We start from the raw sequence: 18,616 nt of genomic DNA, 5'->3' as shown, positions 1-18,616 counted from the left end.
ATCAAAACACCTTCAGAGTACACATGTGGTTTGTATATGACCAGAGGATGGAAGTGACAGAAGATGGAAAATCATGTAATCATTCATGAATTAGCTGATAAAGACACATGAAGACTAGAGCTAGAAGAAAATTTGAGTCTGGCACTACAGATTTGGGAATCAATTTTAAAGTCAATGGCTATTAAGAAATGGTAGATTCTGTCCTACCCCCTGGAGTGTTTTCATGATTAATTCAGATTCTTTATCACCCCTCTGTGACTTGCTGCCACGAAATATTTGGCCTGGAAACTGCAATTTAACAGCCCGCTCCACCCTCACTGCCAACTGATTTATGTGTTTATACTTAGTTACAAAATTTTAGCTGAAAGTGCAGCCAGTAATTTTCAAAATAAGTGAATATGAGGGTCTAAGATAAGTAAGGGGGAAAAACAGGCAAAGGTATTGGGTCCTACCAGTAGCTGAGGCGATGGTAAAGAGAATTGATATGGTTAACAAAGCAGGCACATTGTACACACAGTTGGTGAGAAGGGGAGAATTAAGTTTCAATGAGGAATTTGTGGAAAGGGCTAGAAATTCTGAGTTTCTGATCTTAGGAGAACAGAAAATTTCTGATGGTACAAATCAGTGTGCTTTGGGTGACTGAAGTGAAAACGTGAGGACTACTGGGTGCTGTTGAGGAGAGGAGCCACATCTCTACCCAGCAGAGCCTTTGTTGGCTTGCTTTGTTTTCCTTTGTTCTCCCCAAACAACGTTGATGTATGTACAGCATAAACTGATGCACTTTATTTACTTATAAGCCTTGCAAAATTCAAGTAACAAAGGAAATATAAGATTATATTGAGACATGGTGCAAAAAACTCAGGCATCAGAGTATTATAGTGAGCACATTTCAGACAGTATACACAGAGTGTGGGTAAGGGTCAAATTATGGAGAAAAGGCACATAAAATGTACAGAGGGGGGCTGTTTAAGCATACCAAAGTGTTAACCTATAAAAGTATCTTTTCAGGAATTTAGTCTCACTTGGAGAAACAAAAATCTTTTGGTTAATATTTTGAAAATAACCAGAATCTTTCATACAAGTTATTTTTATTATACTATGCCAATATTTTAACATCGATATCAAAATTGTTACCTTATTTGATATTAACATTATTTATTTACTGCTACATTCTTATTATTGACTTTATTCATCTAAGCTTAAAAATGATCACATTATATAGTTATAAAAATAAGAAATACAATCAAAACCTAGATCTGTTTTTTTAAATCAGACTAAAAAGGTAGGCTTGTGCCAGAAACAGTGAGACTATCTATATTTCAAAGTGCCATTTATTCCTGAACCATGTCAGCCTCTTTGCACAGCGACCTACTGTGTTTATCTCTATAAAGAGTAAAGGAAACCATTATACAAACATACTTCCATGTGGGCACTGTAGTGCCAAGTGTTAATGGCATCATTATTCCAAACAAAGCATGTTTAGAACCATTACTTTTTGTGTTTTTTTTCTTGTGGGAATTTCCATGAAGAGTCTATAGGCTATAAGATATGTGCATGATATAACTATTTTCTTCTTCCTGTCTGTTAAGCTAATAATATTTTTATGGTGTTTTGGTAAACAGGTTGATTTATTTCTTAAAGAACCTATGAAAAAGATTACTTTAAAATCTTTGCCAGTTCTCTTTCTATGTGTGTTCTCTATGCTTCATGAATATAAATGGTTCATAGGTGACGACTTTGGTGGAAAATGTAAACAGCTCATAAGGGATGAAGTTTGCTCATAAATTAGTATGAATTCTTAATACCGAATTAAAATGTAGTTAAGACCATAGGCCTTAAAGAGATATTAATTTTCTGAAATGTGATTTTTATAACTTTACACTCTGGAAAATTCAATTATTTCTTTAAGTTGGAAGAATCAAGCTCTAGAATTCTATGAATACATTAAAGTTGGAGATTGCTTTATTATCTTAAGAATCACTTATGGCCAGGCATGGTGGCTCATGCTTGTATTCCCAGAACTTTGGGAGGCCAAGGTGGTGGATCACAAGGTCAGGAGATCCAGACCATCCTAGCCAACACGGTGAAACCCTGTCTCTACTAAAAATACAAAAATTAACCGGATGTGTTGGCATGCACCTGTAGTTCCAGCTACTCAGGAGGCTGAGGCAGGAGAATCACTTGGACCCGGGAGGCAGAAGTTGCAATAAGCTGAGAATGCATCACTGCACTCCAGCCTGGGTGACAGAGCAAGACTATCTCAAAAAAAAAAAAAAAAAAAAAAAATCACTTGTATTACAGCATGATGTAATATAAATTAAAAGCTTATTTTGTCTATATTTCTAAGCTAATAAGTATATATATATATTTTTTCACATATATATGTAACTAATAGGTGATAAAAGCTAACAATTGTCAGAAGAAAAAGAAAAATAATTGGATAAGCCAGTGCACATTTGGACTTAAAAGCACATTTGTTAAAACAAAGGAGATTGAATAAACATGACATAAGTCATATGGTTCATTTATATTTTCAAGAGCTCAGCATTTAATGTTGTTGATTGAGGTGTCACAACTTAATGAAATGTCAAGGGCTGATTACTTGCTGCCCTATAGAAAGTGCAAAGATTATCTCTGGCAATATTAGACATTTCATAATTTGTATTCTGTTGAAGAGCTAACATCCATTAGAAATAAATATATAACTAAAATAAAACATTGTTATATGTAAGCATGACATCTCTAAAAGGCAAATAAATTATTGCTTATTTTGTACTTTTTGAAATAATAGGTTTGTTTTATAGTACCTAAATATGTAAGTGAATCATTCGCAAAATGTCTTTAATTAACACTATCAACTGGGCCTATTCCTAGATTTGTCTACTATTTAATATTTGTGTTCTTTTGGATGTTACACTCCTGTTGGAAATACATTAAGTTTCGATATGACTAAGTGTTATTAGGGGTTTTATATGAACCTGTGGAAAACAAAATAACTAATTCATCCATCGGGTACATTAAAATTTTGATGATAGCCTCCTAAGCACTAAGCTCTAATGGATAAGTAACTAGCATCCAAGAGATTTAGTGCACAGTAAGACATCTATTTTGTTAATTATTTTTACCTCTTAGCAATATATACATTTAAATTATAAGAGAAAATACAAGTAATTTTATTCTGCTAGAGTGTTTAGCGGTAATATATATGGATATCATTGTCCTGCTTTGAGAAACTTTTTTTTTAAGTCAGGAGGATTAGCTGGAATGTTTAACGTGATAATAAAGGAAATGTCAAAAAAGATTGATTGTAGAATCCAGGTGTGAGTGTACAGATGCTTTCTTGTATACTTTCACTTTTCTGTATGTGTGAAAACTTTTATAATAAAATATTTTTAAAATCTTTGCAAATCAAGATGATTACATTATTTTAAATCAATCAATTTGAAAAATATGGAGATGTCAGTAATAACATGACACAATTTTATGCTTTATCTTAAAATTAGTACCTTTAAAAATAATAATATCTAAATTTAGCTAAATTCTTTTCAGATTTATGCATTTTTTTGTAAAAAGGTTTTACTCTTTTCTCTAGATTATGTGTTCAAAGCTAACCCAATTATCTTTTACGGTTGTCTATTATTTAGGGTAAACCTAGACTTGTCACCTTGTGTTGTATTTTAGTCAATGCACTTATTCAGCTTTATGGTTCTCTCTGGTACATTTACAAAGTGCACTTTATACTTCCCTTCTAGTTTCCTATAAACAAGCAAACAATCTGTTCTACTGTATTTCAAATCATTGCCATCCTGACCATTACTTCATTTGCAATAAAAGTCACAAACTGTACAAGTGCATTTCATACATGTTCATTTCCAAGGTGTTAATAAGTAAATGTCTGGTCAGTCTTGACATAGAGAAAGTGGCAGACCCCCCACGTAATAGGATTTGTGTGAGGTTTGATGGGATACCAAGAGTGTGCTTCCCTGACCATTTACCTGAGGCTCCCTTCCATGGGAATTTCCATGTTTGTTCCAGCTTTCTAAAAATATAAAATAAGGTTTCTATTGAAAGGTAAGTGTTATCAATGACTAAGAGTTATAAATAACTGAACTTTGATGAATGTATGTCCTAGCCAGCCCTGAAAAAACTTGGCATGGGGAATGTTTGAAACTTGGGAATTCTCTGTAGTGTCTGAACATTCATCAATTTAGCAGTCACAGGAAAATATGATGGCTTGGAGGTTAGGCAAGCAGAAGCAAGCACTAAGGCACTGTCAACAGTAAGAAGCAGATAAGGGTTTCTGTGATGGTTGATTTTATGTGTCCACTTGACTGGGCCACAGGGTGCTCAGATATTTGGGCAAATATTATTATGGATTTGTCTGACAAGATATTTCTGGATATGATCAACATGTGAATTGGTAGACTGAGTAAAGCAGATTGCCGTCTCTCACGTTGGTGGGTCTCATCCAATCAGTTGAAGACCTAATAGAACAAAAATTTTCACACCCCCATAAGTGGGAGGGAACTTCCTCCTGCCTGACTGCCTTGAGTTAGAATATCGTTTATTTTTCTGCCTTTGGACTTGAACTGAAATATCTGCCCTTTCTGGTTCTGGAGCCTGAAGGTGTTTGTACTGGAACTATAGTATTATTGCTCTTGTTTCTCAGGCCTTCACACTTGGACTTGAACTATAACATCTGCTGTCCTGGTTCCCAGGCTTTTGAATAAACACTGTTGGTTCTTCTGGATTTTCACCTTGCCAACTGCAGATCTTGACAATCATCAGCCTCAATAATTAGGTAAGCCAATTTCTTAAATAAACCTTGATAGATAGGTAGATGATAGATAGATAGATAGATAGATAGATAGATAGATAGATGGACAGATAGATTCTCCTATTCTGTTTCTCTGAATAACTCAAATACACTTTCCTTGGGCTGATGTGACTGGAGAGGAAGCACTCTACATGACGGTTTGTTAAGGCAAACTTTGCATAATCTATGTCCATGCTACATACAGTGTTACTTATAGACATGATCACTCCAAGACCTTGGAATTCAAATAATGATTGGGTCCATGCTGCATAAACTTAATGACTCTTGAAACAAACATAGGGTAAAGTAATTATAATGTTTTGAGTCCCATTAGTTATATACAGTTGACCCTTTAACAACATGAATTTAAACTGGGCATGTTCATTTATATTAAGAATTTTTTTTTCAAACAAACAGATACAATAATCTCAGGATGCAAAACCTGCTTATACTGAAGAAATTCTTTTTGTATAGGAGGGTTCTGCAGGGCGGACTGGGAGAATATTGTAGATGTTGACATATGGGAATGGCAGAGATCCTGGAACCAATCTTTGGTGTGTATCAAGGGATGACTATACATTACAGTATAATATTGCCACTGGATTAGAAAACACCTGAGAAGAGTTATTTACCTCTCTCAGAATTAGCAGGCATAACCTTCTTGTGATTGTTTGATTTGAACATGGCACAGTGTCCCACTTTTTTAGGCTGCTAGGCTTGGCTTAGACTTCTACCAGTACCTACTTTGCTTTTAGCTACAGAGCTAAAGATTAATAACTATAGTAGTCTCTTCTACTATTTTATTTGTTGTGTAGAATAACAAAATATATGATGTATGCATCAAGTAATTTATCAGTTTATAATCCTGATACATGTTTGTGTTTGTTTTTTAAAATGCACTCTTTCAATAGAAATTATTTTGATGAGATTATTAATCTATGTTTGAAGACAGACTATTGGTATGTAATCTTGGCAATACTCTATTATTATTGAGTTATTACTATACCAAAAATCAGCACCATATGCTCTGATAATGTTATTTCATTGTTTGACAGGCATAATTAATTGCTCTCATTTTTCTTTTACTGTAAGATTGTGATTAACATCTCAGGCACTTACTTAGCCTGATATCACTTTCATCCTAGCTAACTTGTCGTCTTCCACAAATCAGACATAGTGTTGTCCTCAAATTATAAGCTATTAATTCTAAGGCAAGAACAATGATGTCTTTTGACTACCGTATAATTTAATTTGGTGATCTGAGATCTAATTTAATTGTAAATATTGATAACGTCTTTTATTTGCTTATGGCTGACAACGATTCTTGTACATGTGTATTTGGCTTATTCTAACAATCAGCAAGAGGTAATTCAGACATTTCTTATTTACACATTACAGTGAAATTTGTCTAACAGGTGCTTGAAATAATCAAAACCAAAGATTAAAGAACACTTACTTTGAACAAACAAATATTGCCCTACAAGTAAGCATAGGTATACAGTAAAACATAAATACAAAACAAGGAAGAGACTAAAGTCACAATACATGATTAATAAATCAAAGGCAGACAAAATTGTAAAGTGGCTATGAAATCAGTGATTATAAAATTAAAAAAAAAAATCTGTTTCATACATCCAGCAATAGAAGCTATAAGATAATGAACCCTTTTATAATTAGAAAATAAGGAAAGCATCTCAAGGTATATAATACACTTGTAAGAGATGTTATTTGCAAAAAAGTTTTGTGGACTTTTTCATTATTTTGATCAAAGTAAGGTGAAAAAAAACTTTTATTCTTTTTACAGACAATCTAAAATTTGGAAATTTTAAATAGGAATTTAAAATTTTATCCTAATATAATAGCTTAAGTTTGTCTGGAATCTTCAGGTCAATGTGATGAACCAAACAGAAAATATTAACATAAAAAGCTGCACTGATACAAGATGCCTTGACAATATAAAAGAAATAGTACTAAATACACTATAATAAATTGAGAATTGCATACCTTGATCATCACATGTGTGTGTATGTGTGTGTGTGTGCGTGCGCGCACACACACACACACACACACACACTCTTATACATAGACATATCAACTATGATGCTCAATTTTGACCAATATAGAAATAAATGTTGTATAATTCTTAGTTCTGGTTAAGAGCCATATACTTTCTAGAACAGATTTTGAAAATAATCTGTTACTGTTTGTTAAGAGTATCACACTGTTTTTGTTTGCTTGTTTGTTTGCTTTGTTTTAATTTGGGGTCAGAAAAATTTCTAGATATCATCTATATGTGTATAAACTTGGAGCTGTTTGCCTGGTTTATTTTGAAGATTTCCAAAGTGAAGAATGAAAGAAGAAAAGAGGACAGACTATACAAGCCCAGATTAAGGAGTGAGAAAACAAACCATCTTCTTGAGTAACACTTTCTCTATTCAGTTTTACATAGGGTTTTTGCAGCAATTTTTTTTTTACATAGCTTTACTTGACTTTCACTCTCAGTAATATAATATTATGTCTCTAATTATATATGTGTGCGGTGTGTGTGTGTGTAGATGTTTCTTTATTGTAGGCAACAGTGCTATTTAAACATTTATATTGCTCAGTATTTGAGAAACTTTCAGGTGACATTAAGCTTTTAAATGGGTTAAGCTTTTAACTGAGTTAAATTGTCTTAGAACTTTAGAAATATTGTTTTAAAATATTATTTTGTTTATCTAACATTTACAATAAAAGGAATTAACAGGAAACACAAAATAACACCATTCACCATTGACTAAGGGAAGTCAATGTAAAGAAAGTTTCTTTGGATCCTTTCCAGTGAGGCTTAATCATGGCATCACAATAAGGACATTGTTATGCCAGGCCTTACCTACCTGATTAACTTATACATAAACTCAGAGAACCAAAACATAGAAAAGCTGCAGTGACTATAATCTTCTGGCTAAAAATGTAGCAAAAGCTGGAATGTACTGAAGAGTAAAGGAGATAAAATGAACGTTAAGGTGTAAGCGGTAAATTGATTAATACATTGCATACACAAATTCTCCTTTAGGTTTCAGGTTTGATTTGGGAAGTGATTCTATTTACAGGGATATATAATTCTCTAGAAAAGCATTTAGAACAGAAATTTCTTTCCAAGATTTTCCGTTCTTAGTACCCTAACAGCTGAGTATATATATATATATATATATGTATATATATATATATTTTATGACACCTCTAGGCCAACAAACAAATGCCAAGAATTCTGATTATTACAGTTAAGGCCAAGCAACTTAATAAGTATTTATGTCCTGACAGCAAAAGTTAAAACAAAAAAATATTTTAAATTTTATTTAAATTTAAACATCCTTAAATTATGTATGAATTACTAATGGGGACTGTGTGCATGTTGGGCACTGTACAACTTCTCAAACCTTGGAATCAGAATGAACACTGAAATCCTTATTACCTGTTCCACAAGGACTTTTGAGAATACTTGCTTTACTGAGACCCCAACTTCAGATAGCTATGACCCCTCAAATGTAACCCCCTTGAATGTTGAAATTATAAAACACCTTGTCTAGTAGTTAATCCAGTGTCTAATCCAGTGTCTAGCAGATAGTGAGTATTGTTGTGTTTATCTTGAAATTGTAAAATATCTTACAGCATTCCTGGTGAGTTCACTGTATTACTCCAGAGTATCTAGCACAGTTTTGGAATCACAGTTTTAGACTATTTGAGGCTAATAATAACCTCTGAATTGAGAAATCCAATAGCCTCTGACAGAGTGGAAGTGAATGGAAGCACTACAAAGTGACTATAAAATATCTCAATATCTTCTTTAATCTCATTGTTTTCTGTTTTTTTTCTCACTCCAGTATAGCAAATATTTCTCAGGATTGATAGTATCACAAACTCTGTGACTTTGAAAATTTGAGTTAGCATTTACTGTGATGTTGTATGGGACCATTATCATTGTTTGAGGCAAGTATTACTTTTGTTTTTGTTTTTGATTTTTTTGAGACAGAGTCTTGCTCTGTCACCCAGGCTGGAATGCAGTGGCATGATCTTGGCTCACTGCAGCCTCTGCATCCCAGGTTCAAGCAATCCTCTCTCAGCTTCCCAAGTAGCTGGGATTATAGATATGTGCCACCATGCCTGGATTATTTTTGTATTTTTATGTTTTTTTAGTAGAGACAGGGTTTCACCATATTGGCCAGGCTGGTCTTGAACTCCTGGCCTCAGGTGATTCACCTGCCTTGGCCTCCCAAGGTACTGGGATTACTGGCGTGAGCCACCACAACCCGCCAAGTGTTAGTTTTGTATTTTTAAGAAAATAATATTATCAGTGTTATTAAGACATTTTAAATTTTGACATAGCATTTTAAGATTTGGTGTTATTTTGTGTTTCCTGTTAATTCATTTTATTGTAAATGTTATACAACAATATATTATTTGAAGACAATGTTTCTAAAGTTCGAAAACAATTTAACTCAGTTAAAAGTGTACTGGGACCTGAAAGTTTCTCAAATACTAAGCAATATAAATGTTTAAATACCACTGTTACCCACAACAACAAAAAATATCTACACACACACATACAGGTCACACATATTTAATTAGAGACATTGTCTGATAATACTGAGATTTATTTAACTTTTTTTTTCAAAGTTTCTAAGTATATTCAGAAGAGCTGCTTGTTTTAACAGTTCCTGTGAGATGTATTGTACTGAGAAGAGAGCTGTATCTTCTCAGGAGTCTACCCTAACTGCAAATGAACCCAGGGGTGCTCCAAGGAAGGAGATTTGAACTAATTTTTCATTTTATCTCATTTTTGTGTTTCAGTAACCCAGTTAACTATATAAACATTGTTTCCTTTTAAAAACAAGTATCTTATAGAAATGTGTATTTACTCTCAGCTAAGGACCTTAGTGGAAATCTTATCTGGATTATTAGAACTCAAATATGAGAGTTCTTAAACTAGATGATGTTAACCATTTCCTGCTCAATATGCTGTGAGCACCATCAGTGTCCACACTGAAAGCTCAGAATAGAAAACTAAAACAAGTCATATTAAGATGAATAGTCAAAACCATAAATCATTCTGTAAGTGAAAGGGAGAACAAGAAATGATGACAGAGAACTCTTCTTACAGATCTCAGGCAGCATTAATTCATGTTCATCATTAATAATGATACTTAGTAGCTGTTTCTGACACTCATGTGATTTTAAATTCATATTTTTACTTATTCATTTTTTTCCACGTTTATTTTTTAATCTTCATTTCCTAGAACCTACTTTGCTGATAAAGTTTCCATACCTTTAAATAGATTGTCATCATGATCTCTGGCCATAGCAGAGATAATTTGTTTAATTTTGTTCATTGGTTGAAATTGTTTACACCTAGTAGGCAGTAGGTGTTTGAGAGAATGAAACCCAAATCTAGTGCTGAAGGGGCTGGTGTGTTAGGGACTGGTTGTACTCTCCCAGCTAAAAGACTCCTGAAAATTGATGGGGAGATGAAACAGGGAGTTAACCAAATGAATTAGGCTGTTTGGAAATAATAGGAAGGATACTTATCCTATGCTGTATGTCCAGGGCTGAGTCTGGTTATTTCATATATAACTACAAGATCAGAAAACAACAAATTAGCAGATAGATATATAGTTTTATATATATACACGTATATATACATATATATATACATATATATACACGTATATATACATATATATATACATATATATACACGTATATATACATATATATACATATATATACACATATATATACATATATATATATAGCAGTTATATATATAGCAGATAGATATATAAGTGAAACAATATCAAGGACACTGAAGCATTAGGATAAATAAGTCATATTTAAATAATGAGGTACTTGAAAAAAATTGATTTTTAAGATTTTCATGAAATTCTGTCATCTAAATATCAGAACAATATACTTGCTGACACAAGATTTTGCTTCTAAATTGATTGAGGCATCGTATTTTTCATTACTTGTATTAAATAGCTTTCTAGCCAGGTGGCTAATAGCAGGCCTATAGATAGAGATATATTTGCAGATAGTTAGAAATAGGGATCCTTAGAAAGATGGACAGAAAATTCTACTTCTGTGACTGGAACTGTGACCATCTAATGTTGACACTGCGGTAGACGGAAAGATGAGCCCATTCTCTGGAGGAATGAACTATGTTTTTCTGGTTCACTTACTTCCTCTTAATTGCTATACCAACATTCTTTCTTTTAGACTTTCTATTCTTGAAGCTACTCCCTTGACTTGTTCATATTAAATTTCTATTCCTCTGAGTATCCCCAGAAATCTGCAACATGCTTTTGTAGCCTGCTTCCATTCACTGGAGTCAGCTGCTTTGTCATCAAAACATATCTGGAAATTTTAATGTACATTTTTCCAGAAATACATATTTGTAAGCAAAAAACTGGTACTTGTTTCTTATTTCTCCATTTCTTTTATCTGTGATATCTGCTATTAGTCTAGGTTTTTTTCCTTTCAAAAATATGACCCATTTCTTTTTACCAATATAATTGCATGATATCTTAAATGCAGAATTGTTAAGTAAAGAATTTTTGGTTTTTTTGAGATGGAGTGTCACTCTGTCAACCAGGTTGGACTGCAGTGGCCCCGCCTCAGCTCACTACAACCTTCATCTCTTGGGTTGAAGTGATTCTCCTTCCTCAGCCTCCCAAGTAGCTGAAATTACAGGTGCCTGCCACATCTCTGGCTAATTTTTGTATTTTTAGTAGAGATGGGTTGTCACCATGTTGGCCAGACTGGTCTTGAACTCCTGACCTCAAGTGATCTGCCTGCCTCAGCCTCCGAAAGGCTGGATTACATGCATCAGACACCATGCCCGGCTAAGGATTTTTAATAGCATATGTGAAATGTGCTTGTATGTATGTGTAAAAATACATGTATGCATACATATGTATGCATACATATGTGTCTCATTAAAGAACTATGAGATGTCATACAAATATAAGGTTGATTGGATAAGAAAGATTGAATTATCTATTTATACCAATTGGTTTTTCTTTATATGTGCAATTAGTCCTCTGTTTTTGTGAGTTTCACACCTGTGGATTCAACTCCCCCCCAAAAAACAATAAAGCATTGAAGGGAACTTTTTGATATATTATTCAGACCATCATATCTGTCATATCACTTTATACTTATTTGACTTCACTTTTTCATTCACTCAATTTTTCTTTGTTTTATGTAATAAATTGAACACGCTTTTGTAACATATATATGCCAGATTGGATTAAAACAAGGGTTAAAAAAATACTGTCAACATAATTCCCATACTTGAATGGAATTAATCTAGAAAGAGTTTAAAAATTTGGAATTGGATTTTTCGCAGTGCTCTCATTTATATTCCTAATTTAGAGCCGCTGAAACATTTATAATGAGGTTTCAAGTGTTTTATTTTTCCTCTATGATTTATAAACAAGTAACACAAATAAAAGCGAAGCTAGAATTATGTATATCATCCAGCTGCTCAAGGATTTCTCTCTTATTTATTCTCCTTAGTTAAATACAGTGGACACCAAAGCCAGATTAATTTATGATGGCAACTTCTCCTATCTTTGAAATGTTAATCAATCGGCTGGTATTAAAACAGGAATCTATAATAAATCTTAATCAAATTCTATGAAATATTATTATTTGCTTTACACTATTCAGACATATCACACTAGAGGCAAGGGGAACAGAACAGATAAGAACCAATGCAGCTTTAATTTTGGGCTCTAGGCTGACTTAAGTGTTGGATATTGTAGGCCAGTTCCCCAAGGAAAAAAAATGGATATATGTGTATAAATTATTAGAAACCTTGATAAAGATCCCCACAGAAATCCTGATGGCTGTATAAATTGTGTTTGTTTTTCTATCATATGAAGCGTAAGACAAAAAATACACGTCTATTCTGGGACTCCTTCCCCTCTGTCTCACATAAAACATATTTTCTACTTCTGGGGAAGAGGATGAAGAGGATATTTATATCTTGCTTTAGTTCCAAAGCTAGCTTTAAATTCACCTTTTATATTATTTAATTTAATTAGTTTAAATTTAATAAATGATATTCAATTCAGTTATCAGAAAACTTTTACGTTCATTTGAAACAACTTTAGTAAATTCAATCTCCTTTTTTTAGTGATAAGTTTTATGAAATCAGAATACAAACCAAGTATTCCTAAAAAAAATTAAGCATCCATAGGCTGTGCGTGGTGGCTCACGCCTGTAATCCCAGCACTTTGGGAGGCCAAGGCAGGCAGATCACAAGGTCAAGAGATCTAATCATCCTGGCCAACATGGTGAAACCCCATTTCTACTAAAAATACAAAAATTAGCTGGGCATGGTGGGGCACGCCTATAGTCCCAGCTACTCGGGAGAATCACTTGAACCCAGGAAGCAGAGGTTGAAGTGAGCTGAGATCGTGCCACTGCAACTCCAGCCTGGGTATCAAGGGCAAAAATCCATCTCAAAATAGAAATAGGAAGAAGTAAATAAATAGATTACATGTCTTGTATTATATTTTTACTAGAGAGCAGTAGAATATGTTACACAACTGGATTATATTACATATATATTACAGTCATGTGCTGCATAACAACATTCCTATCAACTGACAGACTACATATAGGATGGTGTTCCCATAAGATTATGCTAATTTATTTTTTTGTACCTGTTCTACGTTTAGATAAGTTTAAATACATAGATACTTCCCATTGTGTTACATTGCTTACAGTGTTCAGTACAGTAACATGCTGTACAGATTTGTTTTCTGGGAGCAATAGGTTGTACCACATAGTCTAGGTGTGTAGTAGGCTATACCTTCTAAGTTTGTGTAAGTTCCCTCTGTGATGTTTGTTTGAACAATACCAAAATCACCTAATGACAAATTTCTCGGAACATAATCTCATTGTTAAAGCATGACTGTATATTTTTATGCTTATCTCTAGTTACTTTGAAATCACTGTAATTATAATAAAAGTATTAACATTTACTTTACAGCTTATATGTTAGGCATTCTGCTAATCAGTTTTCTCATATAACCTGATTTTATATGCATGTACCATGTCATACCAGTTTCATACCTAATTGTGTGTAGCACCATGATAGACATGTGATAGGTACTCATTTTGATTATTGTGAATAATTCACTTTTAAAATTATTAGAAATAATTATTGCATTATGAGTTAACATGTGAAAGGCATAGTTATTGAAAAGAGGAGAAAAAGTTTAGTAAGTTGTCTGAGGTAGACTTGCTCTTGACATTACTTTTCTTAATTAAGGTGGCATTGTCTTGGCATTTGGCATTCCTAGAGAAAGTTTTTCAACTCATGGATATGGCTCAAGAAAGACATATTCAGAAAAAAAATGTATAAGATGCTTTATATTTATTTTGAGAAAACATCACTCAGACAAAGAGAGAAAAGGTTATTCCATTCACATCATGTGGTTAGTCTGGGAATCTTTCTAGGGTAAAAGCAAGAGGAGCCATAAAATTAAAGCAAACATTGATGGGGTTTTTTAGACACTAAAACAAAAAAAATGCCATCCTTCTTTGCTTTCTTCTAAAGAATCTCTTTCTGAACTCTCTGAAATAAAACAAATATCCAAAGCCTTTATTATTTGTCCTAAAACTTGTCTACATTCTGCTCTTGAGATCCATGTCCAATGCAAATTGGGGAAAATACCATATTACCATGGAGAACAATTAAATAAAAACAGGACCACCATGAACTAGATGCCTTATTTCCCTGATGTAATCTGTGTCTTTTATAAATAAATTATGACATATTTAGAAAGATTTTATTATTGAGTTTTAAATAAGGTTATAATTTCATGACTAGAGAAATAAATTTTGACTTTTAAAACAATAAAATTCATATGGAATTAGCTTTGGCTTATACTGAAGGTGTAGATAAACTATGTACTTTCTCAGTGTTTGACTAGATATTGTTGTTTCAAAAATTTATTATATGGTAAAGAAATGATATCTCAAACTTTGGTTAAATAAGCAGTTGAATAATTTAGAAATTGGTAGAAAGATACCCAGCAAATTTTCCTTTTTGGCAGTGTTGATATATATTACTAATTGCCTACAAATTTTAAAACATCCAAACTAAAATGCATTGCCAACTTCTATAAAGTTCACAAAAACTTGTTTTTCTTTTTTCTCTTAACTTCTATTTTGCTGGCTGTTAAATATAAATAGTACATTAATGCATTAAAGCTTTGGTAAATGCATTTTTAACTCTTTTTCCTATTCTCTTTTTTTGAGTGCAAAGTGCATTGCACACATCATAAGTTAATACTTAGAAATCTAAATTTACTCCAGTAGGGTCTTTCAGTGACGGCTTTATAAACTAGGCCCTTGTTTATTCTGTGTGTGGCCACTTTGGTTATTAGTAGGGGTTATACTGACTGCCTTTTCCCAGATTTATGAGACTTGGCAAAGACCTTGAGAAAACAGAGCCCAGCTCCTCTCAATAGAAAATATTATTAGATACTAAATAAACATTAATTTAGGTAAACTGGTACTATTCAGCCCAAAAGGAACATGTTCTTACTTAGATTTGCTCTGATGGGTGAAAGAATATGTACCAGAAATGATTTATAGAGATCACAAAGAAGGGAACTTAAGTAATTTAAATTTAAGTAATAGTTAAGACTACCCTTAGAAAGACTTTGTGCTCATTCATGAAGGGCAGTGATCCTGTGCTAGGGAGGACATGCATCACGTCCTTCTCCCAATGGAGAAAGATCAAGAGAACAAATTTTTTTTTAAATTAGCACAGCATCCACAATAGTACAATGATTAATTTTCTCTGGATTCCAATAAAAACTGAGAAATAAAGCATATTGTATCAGTTAGTTGACATATGGTTTTGAAATAAATTAGTAAGTCTTTGACAATGTTGAAATTTCTGAAGAGATTAAAGCATTTTAAAAGGAATAACTTGAACTTGTCTCTCTTCAACAAGTTAATGTCACGATAAAAAAAGATAGGGGGTTAATATGTGTGCTATATTAAAAGTGATACTGCTGCAACTAGGTATAGTGTGCTTAGAATTAAATGTCAGATTGGACAAATCAGCTTCAAAGAGCAGTTTTGAAACATTTCTGAAATTTTTAATGTGAACTGGATATTAAAATGAAAACACAGTGATAGATAAAGTAGAAACAATTAACTCATTAGTAGTTTATAAAGTAGATTATTTGATTTAATCTCATTGTTGCAAAATAAATTTATGTATATGCATAGAATATAGAAAAAGATGAAGAAGACTTTAAGTGATTATCTCTAACTGAGGTGTTGATAGGAAGATGGAATTTTGATTTTCCTTTTTGCATGTCTACCATTTTTTACACTACTCATAATAATCACAGGCTATTATTAATAGAATAATTAAACAGCAGTAAATTTTACATTAATTCATTCATTATTAGGCCAATCCCCAGGAAAACCAGAAGAAACTTCAATTAAATAGATTTGTCTCTTAATGATGTCTTAACAGAAGCAGTTAATAATGTGTTTATGTCTTAGAGGTTGTAGGCTGTAAATTATGGGGAGTAAATAAAATATATATATATGTATATGTTACATATATATATATATATACACGTTACATATATATATATTTATATATATACACACACATATATAATGTAAAATGTTGAAAAGAAATTTATGTTGATGTTTCAAGTGACTATGATCAACAATATCTCAACTTTTTAATTTAAGTGATTCTGTACATATCAGAACAGTAAGCCACCTTAAATCCCATCTTCACTAGTCCCTTCACTTGAAGATGAGAAAACTGCAATTCACATAAATAGAATAATTTGCCAACATGTACTGGCAGAGCTTAAACCAGACTTTGACTTCTACGATTTCTAATGCCACATATTTTCACTTTGTCACAATAAAAGTTTTGCATATTTGAGGAAAAGAAGAAAATGCAGAAGTCTTATTTAGTAAGTCAGTTATTATTTTATATTGGGTAAAATAAAATATTTTTATTTGTGTTAATACACATTAAATAAATGCTCTTATACACTTAATTTTTAAAATGTTAGTAAATCTTTGATAAACCTGACAAAAACAAGCAATGGGGAAAGAATTCTCTGTTTAATAACTGGTATTGAGAAAACTGGCTAGCCATATGCAGAAAACTGAAACTGGGCCCCTTCCTTATACCTTATATGAAAATTAAGTCAAGATACATTAAAGACTTAAACCTAAGACCTTAAACCATGAAAACCCTATAAGAAAATCTAGGCAATACCGTTCAGGACATAGGCATGGGCAAGGACTTCATGACTAAAACACCAAAAGCAATGGCAACAAAAATCAAAATTGACAAATGGGATTTAATTAAACTAAAGAGCTTCTGCACAGCAAAAGAAACTATCATCAGCATGAACAGACAACCTACAGAATGAGAGAGAAATTTTGCAATTTATCCATCTGACAAAGAGCGAATAGCCAGAATCTACAAATAACTTACACATGTTTACAAGAAAAAAACAACTCCATCAAAAAGGAAGTGAAATATTTGAACAGACACTTCTCAAAAGAAGACATTTAGGTAGCCTACAACCATATGATAAAAGGCTTATCGTTACTGATCATTGGAGAAATGCAAATTAAAACCGCAATGAGATACCATCTCATGCCAGTTAGAATGGCAATCATTAAAAAGTCAGGAAACAACAGATGCTGAAGAGCATGTGAAAAAATAAGAACACATTTACTCCATTAGTGGGAGTATAAATTTGTTCAACCAATGTGGAAGACAGTGTGGTGATTCCTCAAGGATCTAGAACCAGGAATACCATTGGACCCAGCAATCCCATTACTGGGCATATACCCAAAGAATTATAAATCATTCTACTATAAAGACACATGCCCATATATGTTTATTGCAGCACTGTTCACAATAGCAAAGACTTGGAACCACCCCAAATGACCATCAATGATAGACTGGATAAAGCAAATATGGCATATATACACCAAGGAATACTCTGCAGTCATAAAAAGGAATGAGTTCATGTCCTTTGCAGAGACATGGATGGAGCTGGAAACTATCATTCTCAGCAAACTGACACAAGAACAGAAAACCAAACACTGTATGTTCTCACTCATAAGTGGAGTTGAACAATGAGAACATATGGACACAGGGAGGGGAACATCATGAGGCCTGTTTGTGGGGTAGGGGATAGGGGAGGGATAGCATTAGGGGAAATACCTAATGTAGATGACGGGTTGGTGGTTGCAGCAAACCACCATGGCATGTGTATACCTATGTGATAAGCCTGCACATTCTGCACATGTATCGCAGAACTTAAAGTATAATTAAAAACAACAACAAAGTAAATATGTTCATATATAAACACTTAAAAAATTATACAAGACTTATTAATCATAGCCTGCAGTAATATATTGTCAATATATTAATGTAATTAATAGTAGACTGTGTACGCATGTTCTCACTCATAGGCGGGTGTTGAACAATGAGAACACATGGACACAGGGAGGGCAGCACTACACACTGGGGTCAGTTGGGGGGAAATAGGGGAGGGACGGTGGGGGGTGGGAAGCTGGGGAGAGATAGCAAGGGGAGAGATGCCAGATGGGGAGGAAGGCAGCAAATCACACTGCCATGTGTGTTCCTATGCAACAATTTTGCATGTTCTTCACATGTACCCCAAAACCTAAAATGCAATAAAATAAATAAATGGGGGAAAAAATAGTAGCCTGTGT

General features: G+C 33.2%; 1 protein-coding gene across 3 annotated transcripts in view; it reads left to right on the top strand.

Moving 5' to 3' along the window:
- Positions 1-18,616, top strand: part of SEMA3D (semaphorin 3D) — a 201,416-nt gene that overhangs the window by 27,716 nt on the left and 155,084 nt on the right. Inside the window, exon 2 of one of the 3 annotated variants that reach the window (XM_032276474.1) lies at positions 4,719-4,801. The exons of 1 other annotated variant lie outside the window; for it this stretch is intronic. The gene's annotated coding sequence lies outside the window, so the exon portion shown is untranslated. Of the gene's footprint in view, positions 1-4,669; positions 4,802-18,616 lie in introns of all 3 variants that reach the window. One more of the 3 variants, XM_032276473.1, reaches the window with a different exon arrangement.

Source organism: Sapajus apella, unplaced genomic scaffold, assembly GCF_009761245.1.
Source record: "Sapajus apella isolate SASKATOON/1434 unplaced genomic scaffold, GSC_monkey_1.0 scaffold7, whole genome shotgun sequence".
Lineage (NCBI taxonomy): Eukaryota > Metazoa > Chordata > Mammalia > Primates > Cebidae > Sapajus > Sapajus apella.
This window is presented reverse-complemented; position numbering and strand designations above follow the sequence as displayed.